The sequence below is a fragment of the Aphelocoma coerulescens genome, unplaced genomic scaffold, assembly GCF_041296385.1.
Source record: "Aphelocoma coerulescens isolate FSJ_1873_10779 unplaced genomic scaffold, UR_Acoe_1.0 HiC_scaffold_103, whole genome shotgun sequence".
Lineage (NCBI taxonomy): Eukaryota > Metazoa > Chordata > Aves > Passeriformes > Corvidae > Aphelocoma > Aphelocoma coerulescens.
Genome location: NW_027183466.1, coordinates 614,348 through 640,778, shown reverse-complemented (window position 1 = coordinate 640,778; position 26,431 = coordinate 614,348).

Sequence of the window (26,431 nt, the reverse complement as noted above, 5' to 3'; positions counted from 1 at the left end):
CTTTCTTCCCAGGAAAATTCTTTTTTCCAAAAACCTGGTGGGGGAGGGCTGGGTGTAACCTGCCTTCTATCAGAGGATATTTTCCTCCACATTTGTCCAAACCGGCACAGCCTGTCCTTTCCTGGGTCTCTGTTGCAGATGGAAGCTGCTGGTGCCATTGTCAGCTTGAAGCCCTCTTTTGATGCAAGCAGATGTTGCCAGGTGTGTTCAGCAGCTGTTGCTCAATGCTTATGCCAAGCTATTGTGTTCCTCATGGAACCAAGGAGCCATTGTGACACTGCAGGGGCTGATGGCATCAAGGAGGCAATTGTGACAGTACAGAACCTCCTAGAAACAAGGCTCCATTGTGACACCGTGGGGAATCATGGAATCAAGGAGCCCATTGTGACACGGCTGCATGGAACCAATGGTCCATGGTTACACGGCGGATTCAAGAAGAGCACGGTGACACCACGCAACATCACGGAACCGTAGGTCCATTGTGACACAGCGGGGCCTCATGGAAACAAGGGGACCATTGTGGCAAAGCAGGGTTTAATGGAAGCATGGAGAGCATTGTGACACTAAGGAAACTCCTGGAACCAAGATGACCACTGGCACATAATGGAACCTCATGGAAGCAAGCCTCCACGATGGTTTTGGAGGGCCTCAGGGACCACAGGACCCATTGTGACACAGCAGGACCTGGTGGAACCAAGGAGCCTTTGTGATACTCCACATCCACATGGAAGCCAGGGTGCACTGAGACACAGCGGGGCCTTGTTGGAACCAAAGACACCTCTGCAAAAAGCAGGCTAGCTCATAGAAGCAAGGAGTCCTTTGTTACAACATCAAACCTATGGAAGCAAGGGACCATTGTGACACTGTGGGGCCTCATGGAACCAATTGTCCATGATGACAGTGCGGATCAAAAGAGACCATGGTGACACTGCGGAACCTGATGGAACCAAGGAGCCATTGTGACACAGTGGGGCCTCATGGAATCAAGGAGACCATTGTGACCCAGGTGTTGCATGGGAAGGCAAGGAGCCATTGTGACACTTTGGGCTTCTTCCCTTGAGCTCTGCAGCTGGCTGTCCCAGCCCAGCGCACCATGTGCCACCTGCTCTCCTCAGGGCTCTGCCTGCACACAGCCCCAGGAGAAGTTTTCCTGTTTGCAAGGAAAGAATGGAAAAGCCGGAGCAGGTTTCCTAAACAACAAACCCCACTCAGGAGCCACATGCTCAGTACAGGCTGCCGGGAACGATGTCCCCTTTCTACAAGGGTCAGTGTGAGCAGGAATGAATGATCTCTGGGAGCAGAATTCTCGGAGTCTTTCCACTGAATTCTCTGTCCCTGTGTCTTGGGGTGACTTTATCATGTTTATCCCCCTATTGCTGCTCTATGCCCAGAAGTGAACTTTGTGCATTTCTGTGCCTTTCAACTGAGCCTGAGAGGGGGGAGAGGAAAAAAAAGCCAGACAAACTTCTCAGAGCGTTTGTTCAAGGACACACATACACACTCCTCTGCATCCTGCTTGCAGCAAGAGCAGAGGAAGCAACTTTGTTTCTTTTTAGCCAGTTTTCAGCTCCTTTTCTCTGGAGGGAGATGGAGAGTTGAACTTTGTTTTCCTGGGACTTCGGGGGTTTTTTTTCCCTTCTTCTCTTCTTGACTCTTTCAACATCAGAGCACATTGGGAGAATTTTCTCCCGAGGTGGGGGCCCTGAATGTGGGCCCATGAGCCAGCTGCAAGGAGGAGGAGAGAGACTACACCTACGGAAGTGTTGGGGTTCCTCCCCCCTGCCATGAGGTCATGGGAGAGGGGACCCTGGGGTAGAGGCATGGCCTGGGCACGGGGTCTCCCTGCTCCCTGCTCACATGTGCCCTAATCCTGTTCAGCACTGCTTATTTTGTGTTGCCCTGTGCCAGGAGGGCCCTGGTTGTGCCGTGATTGCTCAGTTCTTTGGCAGTGCCCCGCCCATGTGGCTGGAGAAGAAAGAGCTCTGAAACTTCTCTCAAGAATCGCTCCCTGTTTCTTTGCACGGGCCTCGCTGTCTATGGATGTTTCAGGAGACCCCACCGAAACACGGAAGGACTCTCAAATTATCCCAGCTTTCTCTGCACAGCGAGAGGTTTTAATATTTAGCATTGTTATCCTTTTCCTGTGTGTTTGTTAAAAAAATAGTTTTTATCTCTTTCACTTTCTTCCCAGGAAAATTCTTTTTTCCCGAAGCTGGTGGGGGAGGGCTGGGTGTAACCTGCCTTCTATCGGAGGATATTTTCCTCCACATTTGTCCAAACCGGCACAGCCTGTCCTTTCCTGGGTCTCTGTTGCAGATGGAAGCTGCTGGTGCCATTGTCAGCTTGAAGCCCTCTTTTGATGCAAGCAGATGTTGCCAGGTGTGTTCAGCAGCTGTTGCTCAATGCTTATGCCAAGCTATTGTGTTCCTCATGGAACCAAGGAGCCATTGTGACACTGCAGGGGCTGATGGCATCAAGGAGGCAATTGTGACAGTACAGAACCTCCTAGAAACAAGGCTCCATTGTGACACCGTGGGGAATCATGGAATCAAGGAGCCCATTGTGACACGGCTGCATGGAACCAATGGTCCATGGTTACACGGCGGATTCAAGAAGAGCACGGTGACACCACGCAACATGACGGAACCGTACGTCCATTGTGACACAGCAAGGCCGCATGGAAACAAGGGGACCATTGTGGCAAAGCAGGGCCTAATGGAAGCCTGGAGAGCATTGTGACATTGTGGGGAATCATGGAAACATGGAGAGCATTGTGACACTAAGGAAACTCCTGGAACCAAGATGACCACTGGCACATAATGGAACCTCATGGAAGCAAGCATCCATGATGACTTTGGAGGGCCTCAGGGACCACAGGACCCATTGTGACACAGCAGGACCTGGTGGAACCAAGGAGCCTTTGTGATACTCCACATCCACATGGAAGCCAGGGTGCACTGAGACACAGTGGGGCCTTGTTGGAACCAAAGACACCTCTGCAAAAAGCAGGCTAGCTCATAGAAGCAAGGAGTCCATTGTTACAACGTAAAAGCTATGCAACCAAGGGACCATTGTGACACTGCGGGGCCTCATGGAACCAATTGTCCATGATGACAGTGCGGATCAAAGGAGACCATGGTGACACTGCGGAACCTGATGGAACCAAGGAGCCATTGTGACACAGTGGGGCCTCATGGAATCAAGGAGACCATTGTGACCCAGGTGTTGCATGGGAAGGCAAGGAGCCATTGTGACACTTTGGGCTTCTTCCCTTGAGCTCTGCAGCTGGCTGTCCCAGCCCAGCGCACCATGTGCCACCTGCTCTCCTCAGGGCTCTGCCTGCACACAGCCCCAGGAGAAGTTTTCCTGTTTGCAAGGAAAGAATGGAAAAGCCGGAGCAGGTTTCCTAAACAACAAACCCCACTCAGGAGCCACATGCTCAGTACAGGCTGCCTGGAACGATGTCCCCTTTCTACAAGGGTCAGTGTGAGCAGGAATGATCTCTGGGAGCAGAATTCTCGGAGTCTTTCCACTGAATTCTCTGTCCCTGTGTCTTGGGGTGACTTTATCATGTGTATCCCCTATTGCTGCTCTATGCCCAGAAGTGAACTTTGTGCATTTCTGTGCCTTTCAACTGAGCCTGAGAGGGGGGAGAGGAAAAAAAACCGGACAAACTTCTCAGAGCGTTTGTTCAAGGACACACATACACACTCCTCTGCATCCTGCTTGCAGCAAGAGCAGAGGGAAGCAACTTTGTTTCTTTTTAGCCAGTTTTCAGCTCCTTTTCTCTGGGGGGAGATGGAGAGTTGAACTTTGTTTTCCTGGGACTTCGGGGGTTTTTTTTCCCTTCTTCTCTTCTTGACTCTTTCAACATCAGAGCACATTGGGAGAATTTTCTCCCGAGGTGGGGGCCCTGAATGTGGGCCCATGAGCCAGCTGCAAGGAGGAGGAGAGAGACTACACCTACGGAAGTGTTGGGGTTCCTCCCTCCTGCCATGCGGTCATGGGAGAGGGGACCCTGGGGTAGAGGCATGGCCTGGGCACGGGGTCTCCCTGCTCCCTGCTCACATGTGCCCTAACCCTGTTCAGCACTGCTTATTTTGTGTTGCCCTGTGTGAGGAGGGCCCTGGTTGTGCCGTGATTGCTCAGTTCTTTGGCAGTGCCCCGCCCATGTGGCTGGAGAAGAAAGAGCTCTGAAACTTCTCTCAAGAATCGCTCCCTGTTTCTTTGCACGGGCCTCGCTGTCTATGGATGTTTCAGGAGACCCCACCGAAACACGGAAGGACTCTCAAATTATCCCAGCTTTCTCTGCACAGCGAGAGCTTTTAATATTTAGCATTGTTATCCTTTTCCTGTGTGTTTGTTAAAAAAATAGTTTTTATCTCTTTCACTTTCTTCCCAGGAAAGTTCTTTTTTCCAAAAACCTGGTGGGGGAGGGCTGGGTGTAACCTGCCTTCTATCAGAGGATATTTTCCTCCACATTTGTCCAAACCGGCACAGCCTGTCCTTTCCTGGGTCTCTGTTGCAGATGGAAGCTGCTGGTGCCATTGTCAGCTTGAAGCCCTCTTTTGATGCAAGCAGATGTTGCCAGGTGTGTTCAGCAGCTGTTGCTCAATGCTTATGCCAAGCTATTGTGTTCCTCATGGAACCAAGGAGCCATTGTGACACTGCAGGGGCTGATGGCATCAAGGAGGCAATTGTGACAGTACAGAACCTCCTAGAAACAAGGCTCCATTGTGACACCGTGGGGAATCATGGAATCAAGGAGCCCATTGTGACACGGCTGCATGGAACCAATGGTCCATGGTTACACGGCGGATTCAAGAAGAGCACGGTGACACCACGCAACATCATGGAACCGTACGTCCATTGTGACACAGCAAGGCCGCATGGAAACAAGGGGACCATTGTGGCAAAGCAGGGCCTAATGGAAGCCTGGAGAGCATTGTGACATTGTGGGGAATCATGGAAACATGGAGAGCATTGTGACACTAAGGAAACTCCTGGAACCAAGATGACCACTGGCACATAATGGAACCTCATGGAAGCAAGCATCCATGATGACTTTGGAGGGCCTCAGGGACCACAGGACCCATTGTGACACAGCAGGACCTGGTGGAACCAAGGAGCCTTTGTGATACTCCACATCCACATGGAAGCCAGGGTGCACTGAGACACAGCGGGGCCTTGTTGGAACCAAAGACACCTCTGCAAAAAGCAGGCTAGCTCATAGAAGCAAGGAGTCCATTGTTACAACGTAAAAGCTATGCAACCAAGGGACCATTGTGACACTGCGGGGCCTCATGGAACCAATTGTCCATGATGACAGTGCGGATCAAAGGAGACCATGGTGACACTGCGGAACCTGATGGAACCAAGGAGCCATTGTGACACAGTGGGGCCTCATGGAATCAAGGAGACCATTGTGACCATGGGAAGGCAAGGAGCCATTGTGACACTTTGGGCTTCTTCCCTTGAGCTCTGCAGCTGGCTGTCCCAGCCCAGCGCACCATGTGCCACCTGCTCTCCTCAGGGCTCTGCCTGCACACAGCCCCAGGAGAAGTTTTCCTGTTTGCAAGGAAAGAATGGAAAAGCCGGAGCAGGTTTCCTAAACAACAAACCCCACTCAGGAGCCACATGCTCAGTACAGGCTGCCGGGAACGATGTCCCCTTTCTACAAGGGTCAGTGTGAGCAGGAATGAATGATCTCTGGGAGCAGAATTCTCGGAGTCTTTCCACTGAATTCTCTGTCCCTGTGTCTTGGGGTGACTTTATCATGTGTATCCCCTATTGCTGCTCTATGCCCAGAAGTGAACTTTGTGCATTTCTGTGCCTTTCAACTGAGCCTGAGAGGGGGGAGAGGAAAAAAAACCGGACAAACTTCTCAGAGCGTTTGTTCAAGGACACACATACACACTCCTCTGCATCCTGCTTGCAGCAAGAGCAGAGGAAGCAACTTTGTTTCTTTTTAGCCAGTTTTCAGCTCCTTTTCTCTGGGGGGAGATGGAGAGTTGAACTTTGTTTTCCTGGGACTTCGGGGGTTTTTTTTCCCTTCTTCTCTTCTTGACTCTTTCAACATCAGAGCACATTGGGAGAATTTTCTCCCGAGGTGGGGGCCCTGAATGTGGGCCCATGAGCCAGCTGCAAGGAGGAGGAGAGAGACTACACCTACGGAAGTGTTGGGGTTCCTCCCTCCTGCCATGCGGTCATGGGAGAGGGGACCCTGGGGTAGAGGCATGGCCTGGGCACGGGGGGTCTCCCTGCTCCCTGCTCACATGTGCCCTAACCCTGTTCAGCACTGCTTATTTTGTGTTGCCCTGTGTGAGGAGGGCCCTGGTTGTGCCGTGATTGCTCAGTTCTTTGGCAGTGCCCCGCCCATGTGGCTGGAGAAGAAAGAGCTCTGAAACTTCTCTCAAGAATCGCTCCCTGTTTCTTTGCACGGGCCTCGCTGTCTATGGATGTTTCAGGAGACCCCACCGAAACACGGAAGGACTCTCAAATTATCCCAGCTTTCTCTGCACAGCGAGAGCTTTTAATATTTAGCATTGTTATCCTTTTCCTGTGTGTTTGTTAAAAAAATAGTTTTTATCTCTTTCACTTTCTTCCCAGGAAAGTTCTTTTTTCCAAAAACCTGGTGGGGGAGGGCTGGGTGTAACCTGCCTTCTATCAGAGGATATTTTCCTCCACATTTGTCCAAACCGGCACAGCCTGTCCTTTCCTGGGTCTCTGTTGCAGATGGAAGCTGCTGGTGCCATTGTCAGCTTGAAGCCCTCTTTTGATGCAAGCAGATGTTGCCAGGTGTGTTCAGCAGCTGTTGCTCAATGCTTATGCCAAGCTATTGTGTTCCTCATGGAACCAAGGAGCCATTGTGACACTGCAGGGGCTGATGGCATCAAGGAGGCAATTGTGACAGTACAGAACCTCCTAGAAACAAGGCTCCATTGTGACACCGTGGGGAATCATGGAATCAAGGAGCCCATTGTGACACGGCTGCATGGAACCAATGGTCCATGGTTACACGGCGGATTCAAGAAGAGCACGGTGACACCACGCAACATGACGGAACCGTAGGTCCATTGTGACACAGCGGGGCCTCATGGAAACAAGGGGACCATTGTGGCAAAGCAGGGTTTAATGGAAGCATGGAGAGCATTGTGACACTAAGGAAACTCCTGGAACCAAGATGACCACTGGCACATAATGGAACCTCATGGAAGCAAGCCTCCACGATGGTTTTGGAGGGCCTCAGGGACCACAGGACCCATTGTGACACAGCAGGACCTGGTGGAACCAAGGAGCCTTTGTGATACTCCACATCCACATGGAAGCCAGGGTGCACTGAGACACAGCGGGGCCTTGTTGGAACCAAAGACACCTCTGCAAAAAGCAGGCTAGCTCATAGAAGCAAGGAGTCCTTTGTTACAACATCAAACCTATGGAAGCAAGGGACCATTGTGACACTGCGGGGCCTCATGGAACCAATTGTCCATGATGACAGTGCGGATCAAAAGAGACCATGGTGACACTGCGGAACCTGATGGAACCAAGGAGCCATTGTGACACAGTGGGGCCTCATGGAATCAAGGAGACCATTGTGACCCAGGTGTTGCATGGGAAGGCAAGGAGCCATTGTGACACTTTGGGCTTCTTCCCTTGAGCTCTGCAGCTGGCTGTCCCAGCCCAGCGCACCATGTGCCACCTGCTCTCCTCAGGGCTCTGCCTGCACACAGCCCCAGGAGAAGTTTTCCTGTTTGCAAGGAAAGAATGGAAAAGCCGGAGCAGGTTTCCTAAACAACAAACCCCACTCAGGAGCCACATGCTCAGTACAGGCTGCCGGGAACGATGTCCCCTTTCTATAAGGGTCAGTGTGAGCAGGAATGAATGATCTCTGGGAGCAGAATTCTCGGAGTCTTTCCACTGAATTCTCTGTCCCTGTGTCTTGGGGTGACTTTATCATGTTTATCCCCCTATTGCTGCTCTATGCCCAGAAGTGAACTTTGTGCATTTCTGTGCCTTTCAACTGAGCCTGAGAGGGGGGAGAGGAAAAAAAAGCCAGACAAACTTCTCAGAGCGTTTGTTCAAGGACACACATACACACTCCTCTGCATCCTGCTTGCAGCAAGAGCAGAGGAAGCAACTTTGTTTCTTTTTAGCCAGTTTTCAGCTCCTTTTCTCTGGGGGGAGATGGAGAGTTGAACTTTGTTTTCCTGGGACTTCGGGGGTTTTTTTTCCCTTCTTCTCTTCTTGACTCTTTCAACATCAGAGCACATTGGGAGAATTTTCTCCCGAGGTGGGGGCCCTGAATGTGGGCCCATGAGCCAGCTGCAAGGAGGAGGAGAGAGACTGCATCTACGGAAGTGTTGGGGTTCCTCCCCCCTGCCATGAGGTCATGGGAGAGGGGACCCTGGGGTAGAGGCATGGCCTGGGCACGGGGTCTCCCTGCTCCCTGCTCACATGTGCCCTAATCCTGTTCAGCACTGCTTATTTTGTGTTGCCCTGTGCCAGGAGGGCCCTGGTTGTGCCGTGATTGCTCAGTTCTTTGGCAGTGCCCCGCCCATGTGGCTGGAGAAGAAAGAGCTCTGCAACTTCTCTCAAGAATCGCTCCCTGTTTCTTTGCACGGGCCTCGCTGTCTATGGATGTTTCAGGAGACCCCACCGAAACACGGAAGGACTCTCAAATTATCCCAGCTTTCTCTGCACAGCGAGAGGTTTTAATATTTAGCATTGTTCTCCTTTTCCTGGGTGTTTGTTAAAAAAGTAGTTTTTATCTCTTTCACTTTCTTCCCAGGAAAATTCTTTTTTCCCGAAGCTGGTGGGGGAGGGCTGGGTGTAACCTGCCTTCTATCAGAGGATATTTTCCTCCACATTTGTCCAAACCGGCACAGCCTGTCCTTTCCCTGGGTGTCTGTTGCAGATGGAAGCTGCTGGTGCCATTGTCAGCTTGAAGCCCTCTTTTGATGCAAGCAGATGTTGCCAGGTGTGTTCAGCAGCTGTTGCTCAATGCTTATGCCAAGCTATTGTGTTCCTCATGGAACCAAGGAGCCATTGTGACACTGCAGGGGCTGATGGCATCAAGGAGGCAATTGTGACAGTACAGAACCTCCTAGAAACAAGGCTCCATTGTGACACCGTGGGGAATCATGGAATCAAGGAGCCCATTGTGACACGGCTGCATGGAACCAATGGTCCATGGTTACACGGCGGATTCAAGAAGAGCACGGTGACACCACGCAACATCATGGAACCGTACGTCCATTGTGACACAGCAAGGCCGCATGGAAACAAGGGGACCATTGTGGCAAAGCAGGGCCTAATGGAAGCCTGGAGAGCATTGTGACATTGTGGGGAATCATGGAAACATGGAGAGCATTGTGACACTAAGGAAACTCCTGGAACCAAGATGACCACTGGCACATAATGGAACCTCATGGAAGCAAGCATCCATGATGACTTTGGAGGGCCTCAGGGACCACAGGACCCATTGTGACACAGCAGGACCTGGTGGAACCAAGGAGCCTTTGTGATACTCCAGATCCACATGGAAGCCAGGGTGCACTGAGACACAGTGGGGCCTTGTTGGAACCAAAGACACCTCTGCAAAAAGCAGGCTAGCTCATAGAAGCAAGGAGTCCATTGTTACAACGTAAAAGCTATGCAACCAAGGGACCATTGTGACACTGCGGGGCCTCATGGAACCAATTGTCCATGATGACAGTGCGGATCAAAGGAGACCATGGTGACACTGCGGAACCTGATGGAACCAAGGAGCCATTGTGACACAGTGGGGCCTCATGGAATCAAGGAGACCATTGTGACCCAGGTGTTGCATGGGAAGGCAAGGAGCCATTGTGACACTTTGGGCTTCTTCCCTTGAGCTCTGCAGCTGGCTGTCCCAGCCCAGCGCACCATGTGCCACCTGCTCTCCTCAGGGCTCTGCCTGCACACAGCCCCAGGAGAAGTTTTCCTGTTTGCAAGGAAAGAATGGAAAAGCCGGAGCAGGTTTCCTAAACAACAAACCCCACTCAGGAGCCACATGCTCAGTACAGGCTGCCGGGAACGATGTCCCCTTTCTACAAGGGTCAGTGTGAGCAGGAATGAATGATCTCTGGGAGCAGAATTCTCGGAGTCTTTCCACTGAATTCTCTGTCCCTGTGTCTTGGGGTGACTTTATCATGTTTATCCCCCTATTGCTGCTCTATGCCCAGAAGTGAACTTTGTGCATTTCTGTGCCTTTCAACTGAGCCTGAGAGGGGGGAGAGGAAAAAAAAGCCAGACAAACTTCTCAGAGCGTTTGTTCAAGGACACACATACACACTCCTCTGCATCCTGCTTGCAGCAAGAGCAGAGGAAGCAACTTTGTTTCTTTTTAGCCAGTTTTCAGCTCCTTTTCTCTGGAGGGAGATGGAGAGTTGAACTTTGTTTTCCTGGGACTTCGGGGGTTTTTTTTCCCTTCTTCTCTTCTTGACTCTTTCAACATCAGAGCACATTGGGAGAATTTTCTCCCGAGGTGGGGGCCCTGAATGTGGGCCCATGAGCCAGCTGCAAGGAGGAGGAGAGAGACTACACCTACGGAAGTGTTGGGGTTCCTCCCCCCTGCCATGAGGTCATGGGAGAGGGGACCCTGGGGTAGAGGCATGGCCTGGGCACGGGGGGTCTCCCTGCTCACATGTGCCCTAACCCTGTTCAGCACTGCTTATTTTGTGTTGCCCTGTGTGAGGAGGGCCCTGGTTGTGCCGTGATTGCTCAGTTCTTTGGCAGTGCCCCGCCCATGTGGCTGGAGAAGAAAGAGCTCTGAAACTTCTCTCAAGAATCGCTCCCTGTTTCTTTGCACGGGCCTCGCTGTCTATGGATGTTTCAGGAGACCCCACCGAAACACGGAAGGACTCTCAAATTATCCCAGCTTTCTCTGCACAGCGAGAGCTTTTAATATTTAGCATTGTTATCCTTTTCCTGTGTGTTTGTTAAAAAAATAGGTTTTATCTCTTTCACTTTCTTCCCAGGAAAGTTCTTTTTTCCAAAAACCTGGTGGGGGAGGGCTGGGTGTAACCTGCCTTCTATCAGAGGATATTTTCCTCCACATTTGTCCAAACCGGCACAGCCTGTCCTTTCCTGGGTCTCTGTTGCAGATGGAAGCTGCTGGTGCCATTGTCAGCTTGAAGCCCTCTTTTGATGCAAGCAGATGTTGCCAGGTGTGTTCAGCAGCTGTTGCTCAATGCTTATGCCAAGCTATTGTGTTCCTCATGGAACCAAGGAGCCATTGTGACACTGCAGGGGCTGATGGCATCAAGGAGGCAATTGTGACAGTACAGAACCTCCTAGAAACAAGGCTCCATTGTGACACCGTGGGGAATCATGGAATCAAGGAGCCCATTGTGACACGGCTGCATGGAACCAATGGTCCATGGTTACACGGCGGATTCAAGAAGAGCACGGTGACACCACGCAACATCATGGAACCGTACGTCCATTGTGACACAGCAAGGCCGCATGGAAACAAGGGGACCATTGTGGCAAAGCAGGGCCTAATGGAAGCCTGGAGAGCATTGTGACATTGTGGGGAATCATGGAAACATGGAGAGCATTGTGACACTAAGGAAACTCCTGGAACCAAGATGACCACTGGCACATAATGGAACCTCATGGAAGCAAGCATCCATGATGACTTTGGAGGGCCTCAGGGACCACAGGACCCATTGTGACACAGCAGGACCTGGTGGAACCAAGGAGCCTTTGTGATACTCCAGATCCACATGGAAGCCAGGGTGCACTGAGACACAGTGGGGCCTTGTTGGAACCAAAGACACCTCTGCAAAAAGCAGGCTAGCTCATAGAAGCAAGGAGTCCTTTGTTACAACATCAAACCTATGGAAGCAAGGGACCATTGTGACACTGCGGGGCCTCATGGAACCAATTGTCCATGATGACAGTGCGGATCAAAGGAGACCATGGTGACACTGCGGAACCTGATGGAACCAAGGAGCCATTGTGACACAGTGGGGCCTCATGGAATCAAGGAGACCATTGTGACCCAGGTGTTGCATGGGAAGGCAAGGAGCCATTGTGACACTTTGGGCTTCTTCCCTTGAGCTCTGCAGCTGGCTGTCCCAGCCCAGCGCACCATGTGCCACCTGCTCTCCTCAGGGCTCTGCCTGCACACAGCCCCAGGAGAAGTTTTCCTGTTTGCAAGGAAAGAATGGAAAAGCCGGAGCAGGTTTCCTAAACAACAAACCCCACTCAGGAGCCACATGCTCAGTACAGGCTGCCTGGAACGATGTCCCCTTTCTACAAGGGTCAGTGTGAGCAGGAATGATCTCTGGGAGCAGAATTCTCGGAGTCTTTCCACTGAATTCTCTGTCCCTGTGTCTTGGGGTGACTTTATCATGTGTATCCCCTATTGCTGCTCTATGCCCAGAAGTGAACTTTGTGCATTTCTGTGCCTTTCAACTGAGCCTGAGAGGGGGGAGAGGAAAAAAAACCGGACAAACTTCTCAGAGCGTTTGTTCAAGGACACACATACACACTCCTCTGCATCCTGCTTGCAGCAAGAGCAGAGGGAAGCAACTTTGTTTCTTTTTAGCCAGTTTTCAGCTCCTTTTCTCTGGGGGGAGATGGAGAGTTGAACTTTGTTTTCCTGGGACTTCGGGGGTTTTTTTTCCCTTCTTCTCCTCTTGACTCTTTCAACATCAGAGCACATTGGGAGAATTTTCTCCCGAGGTGGGGGCCCTGAATGTGGGCCCATGAGCCAGCTGCAAGGAGGAGGAGAGAGACTGCACCTACGGAAGTGTTGGGGTTCCTCCCTCCTGCCATGCGGTCATGGGAGAGGGGACCCTGGGGTAGAGGCATGGCCTGGGCACGGGGGGTCTCCCTGCTCCCTGCTCACATGTGCCCTAACCCTGTTCAGCACTGCTTATTTTGTGTTGCCCTGTGTGAGGAGGGCCCTGGTTGTGCCGTGATTGCTCAGTTCTTTGGCAGTGCCCCGCCCATGTGGCTGGAGAAGAAAGAGCTCTGAAACTTCTCTCAAGAATCGCTCCCTGTTTCTTTGCACGGGCCTCGCTGTCTATGGATGTTTCAGGAGACCCCACCGAAACACGGAAGGACTCTCAAATTATCCCAGCTTTCTCTGCACAGCGAGAGGTTTTAATATTTAGCATTGTTATCCTTTTCCTGTGTGTTTGTTAAAAAAATAGTTTTTATCTCTTTCACTTTCTTCCCAGGAAAGTTCTTTTTTCCAAAAACCTGGTGGGGGAGGGCTGGGTGTAACCTGCCTTCTATCAGAGGATATTTTCCTCCACATTTGTCCAAACCGGCACAGCCTGTCCTTTCCTGGGTCTCTGTTGCAGATGGAAGCTGCTGGTGCCATTGTCAGCTTGAAGCCCTCTTTTGATGCAAGCAGATGTTGCCAGGTGTGTTCAGCAGCTGTTGCTCAATGCTTATGCCAAGCTATTGTGTTCCTCATGGAACCAAGGAGCCATTGTGACACTGCAGGGGCTGATGGCATCAAGGAGGCAATTGTGACAGTACAGAACCTCCTAGAAACAAGGCTCCATTGTGACACCGTGGGGAATCATGGAATCAAGGAGCCCATTGTGACACGGCTGCATGGAACCAATGGTCCATGGTTACACGGCGGATTCAAGAAGAGCACGGTGACACCACGCAACATCACGGAACCGTAGGTCCATTGTGACACAGCGGGGCCTCATGGAAACAAGGGGACCATTGTGGCAAAGCAGGGTTTAATGGAAGCATGGAGAGCATTGTGACACTAAGGAAACTCCTGGAACCAAGATGACCACTGGCACATAATGGAACCTCATGGAAGCAAGCCTCCACGATGGTTTTGGAGGGCCTCAGGGACCACAGGACCCATTGTGACACAGCAGGACCTGGTGGAACCAAGGAGCCTTTGTGATACTCCACATCCACATGGAAGCCAGGGTGCACTGAGACACAGCGGGGCCTTGTTGGAACCAAAGACACCTCTGCAAAAAGCAGGCTAGCTCATAGAAGCAAGGAGTCCTTTGTTACAACATCAAACCTATGGAAGCAAGGGACCATTGTGACACTGCGGGGCCTCATGGAACCAATTGTCCATGATGACAGTGCGGATCAAAAGAGACCATGGTGACACTGCGGAACCTGATGGAACCAAGGAGCCATTGTGACACAGTGGGGCCTCATGGAATCAAGGAGACCATTGTGACCCAGGTGTTGCATGGGAAGGCAAGGAGCCATTGTGACACTTTGGGCTTCTTCCCTTGAGCTCTGCAGCTGGCTGTCCCAGCCCAGCGCACCATGTGCCACCTGCTCTCCTCAGGGCTCTGCCTGCACACAGCCCCAGGAGAAGTTTTCCTGTTTGCAAGGAAAGAATGGAAAAGCCGGAGCAGGTTTCCTAAACAACAAACCCCACTCAGGAGCCACATGCTCAGTACAGGCTGCCTGGAACGATGTCCCCTTTCTACAAGGGTCAGTGTGAGCAGGAATGAATGATCTCTGGGAGCAGAATTCTCGGAGTCTTTCCACTGAATTCTCTGTCCCTGTGTCTTGGGGTGACTTTATCATGTTTATCCCCCTATTGCTGCTCTATGCCCAGAAGTGAACTTTGTGCATTTCTGTGCCTTTCAACTGAGCCTGAGAGGGGGGAGAGGAAAAAAAAGCCAGACAAACTTCTCAGAGCGTTTGTTCAAGGACACACATACACACTCCTCTGCATCCTGCTTGCAGCAAGAGCAGAGGAAGCAACTTTGTTTCTTTTTAGCCAGTTTTCAGCTCCTTTTCTCTGGAGGGAGATGGAGAGTTGAACTTTGTTTTCCTGGGACTTCGGGGGTTTTTTTTCCCTTCTTCTCTTCTTGACTCTTTCAACATCAGAGCACATTGGGAGAATTTTCTCCCGAGGTGGGGGCCCTGAATGTGGGCCCATGAGCCAGCTGCAAGGAGGAGGAGAGAGACTACACCTACGGAAGTGTTGGGGTTCCTCCCCCCTGCCATGAGGTCATGGGAGAGGGGACCCTGGGGTAGAGGCATGGCCTGGGCACGGGGTCTCCCTGCTCCCTGCTCACATGTGCCCTAATCCTGTTCAGCACTGCTTATTTTGTGTTGCCCTGTGTGAGGAGGGGCCTGGTTGTGCCGTGATTGCTCAGTTCTTTGGCAGTGCCCCGCCCATGTGACTGGAGAAGAAAGAGCTCTGAAACTTCTCTCAAGAATCGCTCCCTGTTTCTTTGCACGGGCCTCGCTGTCTATGGATGTTTCAGGAGACCCCACCGAAACACGGAAGGACTCTCAAATTATCCCAGCTTTCTCTGCACAGCGAGAGGTTTTAATATTTAGCATTGTTATCCTTTTCCTGTGTGTTTGTTAAAAAAGTAGTTTTTATCTCTTTCACTTTCTTCCCAGGAAAATTCTTTTTTCCCGAAGCTGGTGGGGGAGGGCTGGGTGTAACCTGCCTTCTATCAGAGGATATTTTCCTCCACATTTGTCCAAACCGGCACAGCCTGTCCTTTCCCTGGGTGTCTGTTGCAGATGGAAGCTGCTGGTGCCATTGTCAGCTTGAAGCCATCTTTTGATGCAAGCAGATGTTGCCAGGTGTGTTCAGCAGCTGTTGCTCAATGCTTATGCCAAGCTATTGTGTTCCTCATGGAACCAAGGAGCCATTGTGACACTGCAGGGGCTGATGGCATCAAGGAGGCAATTGTGACAGTACAGAACCTCCTAGAAACAAGGCTCCATTGTGACACCGTGGGGAATCATGGAATCAAGGAGCCCATTGTGACACGGCTGCATGGAACCAATGGTCCATGGTTACACGGCGGATTCAAGAAGAGCACGGTGACACCACGCAACATCACGGAACCATAGGTCCATTGTGACACAGCGGGGCCTCATGGAAACAAGGGGACCATTGTGGCAAAGCAGGGCCTAATGGAAGCCTGGAGAGCATTGTGACATTGTGGGGAATCATGGAAACATGGAGAGCATTGTGACACTAAGGAAACTCCTGGAACCAAGATGACCACTGGCACATAATGGAACCTCATGGAAGCAAGCCTCCACGATGGTTTTGGAGGGCCTCAGGGACCACAGGACCCATTGTGACACAGCAGGACCTGGTGGAACCAAGGAGCCTTTGTGATACTCCACATCCACATGGAAGCCAGGGTGCACTGAGACACAGCGGGGCCTTGTTGGAACCAAAGACACCTCTGCAAAAAGCAGGCTAGCTCATAGAAGCAAGGAGTCCTTTGTTACAACATCAAACCTATGGAAGCAAGGGACCATTGTGACACTGCGGGGCCTCATGGAACCAATTGTCCATGATGACAGTGCGGATCAAAAGAGACCATGGTGACACTGCGGAACCTGATGGAACCAAGGAGCCATTGTGACACAGTGGGGCCTCATGGAATCAAGGAGACCATTGTGACCCAGGTGTTGCATGGGAAGGCAAGGAGCCATTGTGACACTTTGGGCTTCTTCCCTTGAGCTCTGCAGCTGGCTGTCCCAGCCCAGCGCACCATGTGCCACCTGCTCTCCTCAGGGCTCTGCCTGCACACAGCCCCAGGAGAAGTTTTCCTGTTTGCAAGGAAAGAATGGAAAAGCCGGAGCAGGTTTCCTAAACAACAAACCCCACTCAGGAGCCACATGCTCAGTACAGGCTGCCTGGAACGATGTCCCCTTTCTACAAGGGTCAGTGTGAGCAGGAATGAATGATCTCTGGGAGCAGAATTCTCGGAGTCTTTCCACTGAATTCTCTGTCCCTGTGTCTTGGGGTGACTTTATCATGTTTATCCCCCTATTGCTGCTCTATGCCCAGAAGTGAACTTTGTGCATTTCTGTGCCTTTCAACTGAGCCTGAGAGGGGGGAGAGGAAAAAAAAGCCAGACAAACTTCTCAGAGCGTTTGTTCAAGGACACACATACACACTCCTCTGCATCCTGCTTGCAGCAAGAGCAGAGGAAGCAACTTTGTTTCTTTTTAGCCAGTTTTCAGCTCCTTTTCTCTGGAGGGAGATGGAGAGTTGAACTTTGTTTTCCTGGGACTTCGGGGGTTTTTTTTCCCTTCTTCTCTTCTTGACTCTTTCAACATCAGAGCACATTGGGAGAATTTTCTCCCGAGGTGGGGGCCCTGAATGTGGGCCCATGAGCCAGCTGCAAGGAGGAGGAGAGAGACTACACCTACGGAAGTGTTGGGGTTCCTCCCCCCTGCCATGAGGTCATGGGAGAGGGGACCCTGGGGTAGAGGCATGGCCTGGGCACGGGGTCTCCCTGCTCCCTGCTCACATGTGCCCTAATCCTGTTCAGCACTGCTTATTTTGTGTTGCCCTGTGTGAGGAGGGGCCTGGTTGTGCCGTGATTGCTCAGTTCTTTGGCAGTGCCCCGCCCATGTGGCTGGAGAAGAAAGAGCTCTGAAACTTCTCTCAAGAATCGCTCCCTGTTTCTTTGCACGGGCCTCGCTGTCTATGGATGTTTCAGGAGACCCCACCGAAACACGGAAGGACTCTCAAATTATCCCAGCTTTCTCTGCACAGCGAGAGCTTTTAATATTTAGCATTGTTATCCTTTTCCTGTGTGTTTGTTAAAAAAATAGGTTTTATCTCTTTCACTTTCTTCCCAGGAAAGTTCTTTTTTCCAAAAACCTGGTGGGGGAGGGCTGGGTGTAACCTGCCTTCTATCAGAGGATATTTTCCTCCACATTTGTCCAAACCGGCACAGCCTGTCCTTTCCTGGGTCTCTGTTGCAGATGGAAGCTGCTGGTGCCATTGTCAGCTTGAAGCCCTCTTTTGATGCAAGCAGATGTTGCCAGGTGTGTTCAGCAGCTGTTGCTCAATGCTTATGCCAAGCTATTGTGTTCCTCATGGAACCAAGGAGCCATTGTGACACTGCAGGGGCTGATGGCATCAAGGAGGCAATTGTGACAGTACAGAACCTCCTAGAAACAAGGCTCCATTGTGACACCGTGGGGAATCATGGAATCAAGGAGCCCATTGTGACACGGCTGCATGGAACCAATGGTCCATGGTTACACGGCGGATTCAAGAAGAGCACGGTGACACCACGCAACATCATGGAACCGTACGTCCATTGTGACACAGCAAGGCCGCATGGAAACAAGGGGACCATTGTGGCAAAGCAGGGCCTAATGGAAGCCTGGAGAGCATTGTGACATTGTGGGGAATCATGGAAACATGGAGAGCATTGTGACACTAAGGAAACTCCTGGAACCAAGATGACCACTGGCACATAATGGAACCTCATGGAAGCAAGCATCCATGATGACTTTGGAGGGCCTCAGGGACCACAGGACCCATTGTGACACAGCAGGACCTGGTGGAACCAAGGAGCCTTTGTGATACTCCAGATCCACATGGAAGCCAGGGTGCACTGAGACACAGTGGGGCCTTGTTGGAACCAAAGACACCTCTGCAAAAAGCAGGCTAGCTCATAGAAGCAAGGAGTCCTTTGTTACAACATCAAACCTATGGAAGCAAGGGACCATTGTGACACTGCGGGGCCTCATGGAACCAATTGTCCATGATGACAGTGCGGATCAAAGGAGACCATGGTGACACTGCGGAACCTGATGGAACCAAGGAGCCATTGTGACACAGTGGGGCCTCATGGAATCAAGGAGACCATTGTGACCCAGGTGTTGCATGGGAAGGCAAGGAGCCATTGTGACACTTTGGGCTTCTTCCCTTGAGCTCTGCAGCTGGCTGTCCCAGCCCAGCGCACCATGTGCCACCTGCTCTCCTCAGGGCTCTGCCTGCACACAGCCCCAGGAGAAGTTTTCCTGTTTGCAAGGAAAGAATGGAAAAGCCGGAGCAGGTTTCCTAAACAACAAACCCCACTCAGGAGCCACATGCTCAGTACAGGCTGCCTGGAACGATGTCCCCTTTCTACAAGGGTCAGTGTGAGCAGGAATGATCTCTGGGAGCAGAATTCTCGGAGTCTTTCCACTGAATTCTCTGTCCCTGTGTCTTGGGGTGACTTTATCATGTGTATCCCCTATTGCTGCTCTATGCCCAGAAGTGAACTTTGTGCATTTCTGTGCCTTTCAACTGAGCCTGAGAGGGGGGAGAGGAAAAAAAACCGGACAAACTTCTCAGAGCGTTTGTTCAAGGACACACATACACACTCCTCTGCATCCTGCTTGCAGCAAGAGCAGAGGGAAGCAACTTTGTTTCTTTTTAGCCAGTTTTCAGCTCCTTTTCTCTGGGGGGAGATGGAGAGTTGAACTTTGTTTTCCTGGGACTTCGGGGGTTTTTTTTCCCTTCTTCTCCTCTTGACTCTTTCAACATCAGAGCACATTGGGAGAATTTTCTCCCGAGGTGGGGGCCCTGAATGTGGGCCCATGAGCCAGCTGCAAGGAGGAGGAGAGAGACTGCACCTACGGAAGTGTTGGGGTTCCTCCCTCCTGCCATGCGGTCATGGGAGAGGGGACCCTGGGGTAGAGGCATGGCCTGGGCACGGGGGGTCTCCCTGCTCCCTGCTCACATGTGCCCTAACCCTGTTCAGCACTGCTTATTTTGTGTTGCCCTGTGTGAGGAGGGCCCTGGTTGTGCCGTGATTGCTCAGTTCTTTGGCAGTGCCCCGCCCATGTGGCTGGAGAAGAAAGAGCTCTGAAACTTCTCTCAAGAATCGCTCCCTGTTTCTTTGCACGGGCCTCGCTGTCTATGGATGTTTCAGGAGACCCCACCGAAACACGGAAGGACTCTCAAATTATCCCAGCTTTCTCTGCACAGCGAGAGGTTTTAATATTTAGCATTGTTATCCTTTTCCTGTGTGTTTGTTAAAAAAATAGTTTTTATCTCTTTCACTTTCTTCCCAGGAAAGTTCTTTTTTCCAAAAACCTGGTGGGGGAGGGCTGGGTGTAACCTGCCTTCTATCAGAGGATATTTTCCTCCACATTTGTCCAAACCGGCACAGCCTGTCCTTTCCTGGGTCTCTGTTGCAGATGGAAGCTGCTGGTGCCATTGTCAGCTTGAAGCCCTCTTTTGATGCAAGCAGATGTTGCCAGGTGTGTTCAGCAGCTGTTGCTCAATGCTTATGCCAAGCTATTGTGTTCCTCATGGAACCAAGGAGCCATTGTGACACTGCAGGGGCTGATGGCATCAAGGAGGCAATTGTGACAGTACAGAACCTCCTAGAAACAAGGCTCCATTGTGACACCGTGGGGAATCATGGAATCAAGGAGCCCATTGTGACACGGCTGCATGGAACCAATGGTCCATGGTTACACGGCGGATTCAAGAAGAGCACGGTGACACCACGCAACATCACGGAACCGTAGGTCCATTGTGACACAGCGGGGCCTCATGGAAACAAGGGGACCATTGTGGCAAAGCAGGGTTTAATGGAAGCATGGAGAGCATTGTGACACTAAGGAAACTCCTGGAACCAAGATGACCACTGGCACATAATGGAACCTCATGGAAGCAAGCCTCCACGATGGTTTTGGAGGGCCTCAGGGACCACAGGACCCATTGTGACACAGCAGGACCTGGTGGAACCAAGGAGCCTTTGTGATACTCCACATCCACATGGAAGCCAGGGTGCACTGAGACACAGCGGGGCCTTGTTGGAACCAAAGACACCTCTGCAAAAAGCAGGCTAGCTCATAGAAGCAAGGAGTCCTTTGTTACAACATCAAACCTATGGAAGCAAGGGACCATTGTGACACTGCGGGGCCTCATGGAACCAATTGTCCATGATGACAGTGCGGATCAAAAGAGACCATGGTGACACTGCGGAACCTGATGGAACCAAGGAGCCATTGTGACACAGTGGGGCCTCATGGAATCAAGGAGACCATTGTGACCCAGGTGTTGCATGGGAAGGCAAGGAGCCATTGTGACACTTTGGGCTTCTTCCCTTGAGCTCTGCAGCTGGCTGTCCCAGCCCAGCGCACCATGTGCCACCTGCTCTCCTCAGGGCTCTGCCTGCACACAGCCCCAGGAGAAGTTTTCCTGTTTGCAAGGAAAGAATGGAAAAGCCGGAGCAGGTTTCCTAAACAACAAACCCCACTCAGGAGCCACATGCTCAGTACAGGCTGCCTGGAACGATGTCCCCTTTCTACAAGGGTCAGTGTGAGCAGGAATGAATGATCTCTGGGAGCAGAATTCTCGGAGTCTTTCCACTGAATTCTCTGTCCCTGTGTCTTGGGGTGACTTTATCATGTTTATCCCCCTATTGCTGCTCTATGCCCAGAAGTGAACTTTGTGCATTTCTGTGCCTTTCAACTGAGCCTGAGAGGGGGGAGAGGAAAAAAAAGCCAGACAAACTTCTCAGAGCGTTTGTTCAAGGACACACATACACACTCCTCTGCATCCTGCTTGCAGCAAGAGCAGAGGAAGCAACTTTGTTTCTTTTTAGCCAGTTTTCAGCTCCTTTTCTCTGGAGGGAGATGGAGAGTTGAACTTTGTTTTCCTGGGACTTCGGGGGTTTTTTTTCCCTTCTTCTCTTCTTGACTCTTTCAACATCAGAGCACATTGGGAGAATTTTCTCCCGAGGTGGGGGCCCTGAATGTGGGCCCATGAGCCAGCTGCAAGGAGGAGGAGAGAGACTACACCTACGGAAGTGTTGGGGTTCCTCCCCCCTGCCATGAGGTCATGGGAGAGGGGACCCTGGGGTAGAGGCATGGCCTGGGCACGGGGTCTCCCTGCTCCCTGCTCACATGTGCCCTAATCCTGTTCAGCACTGCTTATTTTGTGTTGCCCTGTGTGAGGAGGGGCCTGGTTGTGCCGTGATTGCTCAGTTCTTTGGCAGTGCCCCGCCCATGTGACTGGAGAAGAAAGAGCTCTGAAACTTCTCTCAAGAATCGCTCCCTGTTTCTTTGCACGGGCCTCGCTGTCTATGGATGTTTCAGGAGACCCCACCGAAACACGGAAGGACTCTCAAATTATCCCAGCTTTCTCTGCACAGCGAGAGGTTTTAATATTTAGCATTGTTATCCTTTTCCTGTGTGTTTGTTAAAAAAGTAGTTTTTATCTCTTTCACTTTCTTCCCAGGAAAATTCTTTTTTCCCGAAGCTGGTGGGGGAGGGCTGGGTGTAACCTGCCTTCTATCAGAGGATATTTTCCTCCACATTTGTCCAAACCGGCACAGCCTGTCCTTTCCCTGGGTGTCTGTTGCAGATGGAAGCTGCTGGTGCCATTGTCAGCTTGAAGCCATCTTTTGATGCAAGCAGATGTTGCCAGGTGTGTTCAGCAGCTGTTGCTCAATGCTTATGCCAAGCTATTGTGTTCCTCATGGAACCAAGGAGCCATTGTGACACTGCAGGGGCTGATGGCATCAAGGAGGCAATTGTGACAGTACAGAACCTCCTAGAAACAAGGCTCCATTGTGACACCGTGGGGAATCATGGAATCAAGGAGCCCATTGTGACACGGCTGCATGGAACCAATGGTCCATGGTTACACGGCGGATTCAAGAAGAGCACGGTGACACCACGCAACATCACGGAACCATAGGTCCATTGTGACACAGCGGGGCCTCATGGAAACAAGGGGACCATTGTGGCAAAGCAGGGCCTAATGGAAGCCTGGAGAGCATTGTGACATTGTGGGGAATCATGGAAACATGGAGAGCATTGTGACACTAAGGAAACTCCTGGAACCAAGATGACCACTGGCACATAATGGAACCTCATGGAAGCAAGCCTCCACGATGGTTTTGGAGGGCCTCAGGGACCACAGGACCCATTGTGACACAGCAGGACCTGGTGGAACCAAGGAGCCTTTGTGATACTCCACATCCACATGGAAGCCAGGGTGCACTGAGACACAGCGGGGCCTTGTTGGAACCAAAGACACCTCTGCAAAAAGCAGGCTAGCTCATAGAAGCAAGGAGTCCTTTGTTACAACATCAAACCTATGGAAGCAAGGGACCATTGTGACACTGCGGGGCCTCATGGAACCAATTGTCCATGATGACAGTGCGGATCAAAAGAGACCATGGTGACACTGCGGAACCTGATGGAACCAAGGAGCCATTGTGACACAGTGGGGCCTCATGGAATCAAGGAGACCATTGTGACCCAGGTGTTGCATGGGAAGGCAAGGAGCCATTGTGACACTTTGGGCTTCTTCCCTTGAGCTCTGCAGCTGGCTGTCCCAGCCCAGCGCACCATGTGCCACCTGCTCTCCTCAGGGCTCTGCCTGCACACAGCCCCAGGAGAAGTTTTCCTGTTTGCAAGGAAAGAATGGAAAAGCCGGAGCAGGTTTCCTAAACAACAAACCCCACTCAGGAGCCACATGCTCAGTACAGGCTGCCTGGAACGATGTCCCCTTTCTACAAGGGTCAGTGTGAGCAGGAATGAATGATCTCTGGGAGCAGAATTCTCGGAGTCTTTCCACTGAATTCTCTGTCCCTGTGTCTTGGGGTGACTTTATCATGTTTATCCCCCTATTGCTGCTCTATGCCCAGAAGTGAACTTTGTGCATTTCTGTGCCTTTCAACTGAGCCTGAGAGGGGGGAGAGGAAAAAAAAGCCAGACAAACTTCTCAGAGCGTTTGTTCAAGGACACACATACACACTCCTCTGCATCCTGCTTGCAGCAAGAGCAGAGGAAGCAACTTTGTTTCTTTTTAGCCAGTTTTCAGCTCCTTTTCTCTGGAGGGAGATGGAGAGTTGAACTTTGTTTTCCTGGGACTTCGGGGGTTTTTTTTCCCTTCTTCTCTTCTTGACTCTTTCAACATCAGAGCACATTGGGAGAATTTTCTCCCGAGGTGGGGGCCCTGAATGTGGGCCCATGAGCCAGCTGCAAGGAGGAGGAGAGAGACTACACCTACGGAAGTGTTGGGGTTCCTCCCCCCTGCCATGAGGTCATGGGAGAGGGGACCCTGGGGTAGAGGCATGGCCTGGGCACGGGGTCTCCCTGCTCCCTGCTCACATGTGCCCTAATCCTGTTCAGCACTGCTTATTTTGTGTTGCCCTGTGTGAGGAGGGGCCTGGTTGTGCCGTGATTGCTCAGTTCTTTGGCAGTGCCCCGCCCATGTGGCTGGAGAAGAAAGAGCTCTGAAACTTCTCTCAAGAATCGCTCCCTGTTTCTTTGCACGGGCCTCGCTGTCTATGGATGTTTCAGGAGACCCCACCGAAACACGGAAGGACTCTCAAATTATCCCAGCTTTCTCTGCACAGCGAGAGGTTTTAATATTTAGCATTGTTATCCTTTTCCTGTGTGTTTGTTAAAAAAGTAGTTTTTATCTCTTTCACTTTCTTCCCAGGAAAATTCTTTTTTCCCGAAGCTGGTGGGGGAGGGCTGGGTGTAACCTGCCTTCTATCAGAGGATATTTTCCTCCACATTTGTCCAAACCGGCACAGCCTGTCCTTTCCCTGGGTGTCTGTTGCAGATGGAAGCTGCTGGTGCCATTGTCAGCTTGAAGCCCTCTTTTGATGCAAGCAGATGTTGCCAGGTGTGTTCAGCAGCTGTTGCTCAATGCTTATGCCAAGCTATTGTGTTCCTCATGGAACCAAGGAGCCATTGTGACACTGCAGGGGCTGATGGCATCAAGGAGGCAATTGTGACAGTACAGAACCTCCTAGAAACAAGGCTCCATTGTGACACCGTGGGGAATCATGGAATCAAGGAGCCCATTGTGACACGGCTGCATGGAACCAATGGTCCATGGTTACACGGCGGATTCAAGAAGAGCACGGTGACACCACGCAACATCATGGAACCGTACGTCCATTGTGACACAGCAAGGCCGCATGGAAACAAGGGGACCATTGTGGCAAAGCAGGGCCTAATGGAAGCCTGGAGAGCATTGTGACATTGTGGGGAATCATGGAAACATGGAGAGCATTGTGACACTAAGGAAACTCCTGGAACCAAGATGACCACTGGCACATAATGGAACCTCATGGAAGCAAGCATCCATGATGACTTTGGAGGGCCTCAGGGACCACAGGACCCATTGTGACACAGCAGGACCTGGTGGAACCAAGGAGCCTTTGTGATACTCCAGATCCACATGGAAGCCAGGGTGCACTGAGACACAGTGGGGCCTTGTTGGAACCAAAGACACCTCTGCAAAAAGCAGGCTAGCTCATAGAAGCAAGGAGTCCATTGTTACAACGTAAAAGCTATGCAACCAAGGGACCATTGTGACACTGCGGGGCCTCATGGAACCAATTGTCCATGATGACAGTGCGGATCAAAGGAGACCATGGTGACACTGCGGAACCTGATGGAACCAAGGAGCCATTGTGACACAGTGGGGCCTCATGGAATCAAGGAGACCATTGTGACCCAGGTGTTGCATGGGAAGGCAAGGAGCCATTGTGACACTTTGGGCTTCTTCCCTTGAGCTCTGCAGCTGGCTGTCCCAGCCCAGCGCACCATGTGCCACCTGCTCTCCTCAGGGCTCTGCCTGCACACAGCCCCAGGAGAAGTTTTCCTGTTTGCAAGGAAAGAATGGAAAAGCCGGAGCAGGTTTCCTAAACAACAAACCCCACTCAGGAGCCACATGCTCAGTACAGGCTGCCTGGAACGATGTCCCCTTTCTACAAGGGTCAGTGTGAGCAGGAATGATCTCTGGGAGCAGAATTCTCGGAGTCTTTCCACTGAATTCTCTGTCCCTGTGTCTTGGGGTGACTTTATCATGTGTATCCCCTATTGCTGCTCTATGCCCAGAAGTGAACTTTGTGCATTTCTGTGCCTTTCAACTGAGCCTGAGAGGGGGGAGAGGAAAAAAAACCGGACAAACTTCTCAGAGCGTTTGTTCAAGGACACACATACACACTCCTCTGCATCCTGCTTGCAGCAAGAGCAGAGGGAAGCAACTTTGTTTCTTTTTAGCCAGTTTTCAGCTCCTTTTCTCTGGGGGGAGATGGAGAGTTGAACTTTGTTTTCCTGGGACTTCGGGGGTTTTTTTTCCCTTCTTCTCCTCTTGACTCTTTCAACATCAGAGCACATTGGGAGAATTTTCTCCCGAGGTGGGGGCCCTGAATGTGGGCCCATGAGCCAGCTGCAAGGAGGAGGAGAGAGACTGCACCTACGGAAGTGTTGGGGTTCCTCCCTCCTGCCATGCGGTCATGGGAGAGGGGACCCTGGGGTAGAGGCATGGCCTGGGCACGGGGGGTCTCCCTGCTCCCTGCTCACATGTGCCCTAACCCTGTTCAGCACTGCTTATTTTGTGTTGCCCTGTGTGAGGAGGGCCCTGGTTGTGCCGTGATTGCTCAGTTCTTTGGCAGTGCCCCGCCCATGTGGCTGGAGAAGAAAGAGCTCTGAAACTTCTCTCAAGAATCGCTCCCTGTTTCTTTGCACGGGCCTCGCTGTCTATGGATGTTTCAGGAGACCCCACCGAAACACGGAAGGACTCTCAAATTATCCCAGCTTTCTCTGCACAGCGAGAGGTTTTAATATTTAGCATTGTTATCCTTTTCCTGTGTGTTTGTTAAAAAAATAGTTTTTATCTCTTTCACTTTCTTCC